This window comes from Sinocyclocheilus grahami, unplaced genomic scaffold (genome assembly GCF_001515645.1).
Source record: "Sinocyclocheilus grahami isolate Dianchi unplaced genomic scaffold, SAMN03320097.WGS_v1.1 scaffold18508.1, whole genome shotgun sequence".
NCBI lineage: Eukaryota > Metazoa > Chordata > Actinopteri > Cypriniformes > Cyprinidae > Sinocyclocheilus > Sinocyclocheilus grahami.
The window spans coordinates 1-3763 of NW_015517151.1; the positions used below are offsets into that span (position 1 = coordinate 1).

At 34.6% G+C, this 3763-nt stretch overlaps 1 long non-coding RNA gene across 1 annotated transcript; it reads left to right on the forward strand.

Moving 5' to 3' along the window:
• The first annotated feature begins 2183 nt into the window (after window positions 1–2183).
• On the forward strand, window positions 2184–3138 carry LOC107579604 (uncharacterized). Its single transcript, XR_001608503.1, has 3 exons — window positions 2184–2293; window positions 2893–2953; window positions 3056–3138. It is a non-coding gene; the product is annotated as an uncharacterized lncRNA (long non-coding RNA).
• The last annotated feature ends 625 nt before the right edge of the window (window positions 3139–3763 follow it).

Below are 3763 nucleotides of genomic sequence, written 5' to 3' on the forward strand. Positions count from 1 at the left end.
AGAGTGCTAGAATGAATTATGGCTTGTACGGCCCCTCATAGTAAAGCGTGGTATAAACAAACTGTGAAACTCGCGAGAAGGGATGCTGAAACATAGATGACGTCACTTTTTGTGAAAGAGTCACGTGGGATGTTTGTCAAGTGTGAACTGGGCTAGTGAACTTGACACTGGGCCAAAAGCAATAGTTTAGGGTTTAAAAAGTTCTACATTTTATTATTTTTTTTCACAAACACATTATTGTTTTGCTTCAGAAGACGAGAGGTCGTGTTGTGTGGTTTTTGAAGCCTACTTTGAGGATTCCATTCACTTGTTATATGGGCTCACAGAGATGGATTATTTAAAAAAAAAAGAAAAGCAGTTTGTTTTCAACAGAAGAAAGAAAATCATATACATCTGAGACGGCATGAGGGTGAATACATGATGAGATATTGTCGGGTGTAGTGTATCTTTAACCCGCACATAAACTGACAGACATAAATGATGCCTCAAATCATGCAGCTTGTTGAGGAGAGGCATGCCATTACTTTTCCAACAAATTTGCTAGTTTTGTCTGGCAGCGATAAAACATGCAAAAAAATCAGATAGACTTGGATTAAAAGTGGGAACCGAGTTATATCTAAAGATCAGAATATCATAGAGACTTACGGATAAACTGCACAGAAATAGTCTTAACATCCTCTCACACATTCGCATCTGAAAATGTAAAATCTAGTTTATTTGGATGTTTTGTGTATTAAAATCCCACGGTAATAAATGAAATACCAGATTTAATTCAAGTAAATGTAGTAATTAAAACTAAGCACCACAAATAATTGTAGTTAAACTTTTCTGTACATCATGCACAGGGATGCGGGAGATCGAGATGACCCCAGTGCATAAGCAGGTTGATGTTATTGAAATTTGTGGTTTTGCATTTTATCTTTTATCAAATAGGGTTGCCGACAACAATGCAAAGAAATCCTCCAGTTATGGCCGTACCGTTGTCACCATAGTAAATAACTGCTGCACATTGTGTTTGCATTCATCCCAGACAGACATCTGTCTGTTATGCAAATGCCAGACTCAATGAGTCCAGATCAAAGTTCCAGATCGTTGGCACAGACGTGGCTATCGAGCTCCTGCTGCAATCGCATTTCTTGAGAAGCCACTATGATCTGTTTGCTCTAAACAACATTGTGAGTCCGCTACTACTGGTGCCTGCACCTCTGGGATAATCGTGGGATAATTTCCAGAAGACAGTGAACATCAGAAGCTAATGTAGTTTAGTTTTTAGCAGATTCTGTATTCTGAGTCCATTTCTATTTGAAATATGCTTAACTGTATGAACAACATCACAAAAATGCTGTTCATTTTCTAAAAACATGCGGGACGGGCCATTCCAAGAATATTTCCTAAAAGTCTTAGAAGTTTAGGCTTTAATCTTTAGTCTAGTTCTGTTTAGGTGGTGCTTGATAAGGCCAAGGTGAGGGATTTTATAGTTATATGACCGTTTTATCACATCGTTCCAAATGCTATTCCTTTAATTGAACAGACTAGTGTTATTTGCCATATCATTTAGAGAATATCATAGAGAAAAGTGTTCATTTTGGTATTATTTGTGTACCATTATTTTAAATAATAATTTATTATTATTATTTTTTGCTTTTGACATTATTATTATTATTAATAATAATATATTTATATTTTTAGATTTATTTTCTCATTTTAGTGTATTTAGTAATTCAACTTAAATGTAGTTCTCAGTTTCCAAGCAACATTTAATTTGCTTAAGTTTTTTAAGGTTATTTTTTTATTCTAATATTTATATTTTGCTTTATTCCAGCTTTGTTTGAGTTGACAAATATATTTGTAATAGTTTTTAACAGTAACGACACTGATAGAGACTTATTTTGACTTGGACCGGTGTGCAACCACCCATAACACCGTCAACCGTTTAGCTATAACCGCATTAATTTTTTTATATTTTCATGTAATATACCAATATTATTGCTTGAATTATTGTGTATTGTAGCATTTTTTGTTTGTTTATGCATTATTAAAATCATGGAAGCATAAATGAAATATGCACAGTAAAACAAACACTTATGTAAAGTCGTTTTTGGCTGCAGTCAATGGCTAGTGACCGTTCTTTCTGCTCCGGTGTTTCAGAATCATTCATTTTTCTTTCATCTCATGACAGAATCAGCAGGCCCGCATCTGTCTGCTGTACCTGCCACTCTTTGAGCTGCTCTACCAGAACCTGAGTCATATGAACAGCCCGGGGCAACTCTGCAGAAATGGCCTCGGCCTCGTGGTAAACATGCATTTCTCTCTTATCTATGATCTCCAATGACTCGGTCTTCAGCTGTTTTGTGCAATCGATATTTTATAAAATGCATATTGCTTAATCAAAATTGAAACTCCATTGAAACTTCTCAAATGTCAGTCCAAAAAGATAAGACAAATCAGAGGCATTTAGAAAATATTAACAGGCTTTTTTGATATTTCATTGTTATCTTAACAGAAACAGACTGTGGAGTGGAAAACAACTCTCATTCGACTCTCAAATGTCCATCTGATACCTTTGAAATGGTTATTTTGCATAATGGTATTTTTAGTTGTACAGAATTAGAAGTATAATCTGAATCAGTCCAACAAAAAAAAACATGTTCTGTCTTGGAGTTTACAGATGGACAAATTGTTTTCCTATTTTTAGCTGTATTCTTTTGACAGCATTGTGTGTTGATTGTGGGTGTGTGTACGTTGTTTCAGTATTTACTGATTCGGTTTACTTTTGCACTGTTGTAACTCGAGACATGAGAGTGCTACATTCAAATGTCATGTCCTGGTGCAAATGTTAACCTTGCAAGTTTTTGATCAGCAGTCGGATAAACACTTCTTCTGCTCCTTTAGTACCGGGATGATTTGTCAGTGGACAGCCGCAGAAGCAGCACAATCGTTGATAAGGAACCTAGTGAGTATCAACGTTTTTTGCCAACGGATGTTAAAAGTAACACACACACACGCACGCACAGTACAATATGTGTACATTTGTCTGTGTTTGTGTGTTTCACAGCTGGTGCCATCACCCAGAATGGACACTTTAGGAAAGGAGAGTCCAGAAGCTCTATGTATGGAGATCCTGGCACTCCAGACATCAGTGAGGTGAAATAGAGACAGCTGTGATTTCACTACAGGTGGCCAGTGTTGGGGAACGTTACTTTTAAAAGTAACATGTTACAATGTTGTGCTACTCGATACAACAAAAAAATAATTAATCATATTACATTGTTAGATTTTATAGAAATGAACACAGTAGAATACTCACTCTTTATATATACACTACTGTTCAAAAATTAATGTTTATTTACCAAGAATGCATTAAAGTGACAATAAAGACATTTAGAATGTTACAAAAGATTTCTATTTCAAATAAANATGTTTCTTGAGTGCCAAATCAGCATATTAGAATGATTTCTGAAGGGTCATGTGAAGACTGGAGTAATGATGCTGAAAATTCAGCTTTGCCATTACTGGATTAAAGTAGATTTTAAATTATATTCATGAAAACTAACATTTACATTTTTAATAAAATAAATGCAGCTTTGGTGAGCATTAAAATATCTTGCCAACCCCAAACTTTTGGTTAGTAGTATATAATATATAAAATTATGTAATTTACTTACTAGAATTTATACAGTATAATACATTTGGTTGTTTTTCTCATGCACCATCTTTTTGTCCACCACAAATAATATTTTGGAAAATTTTAAAATATAATTTA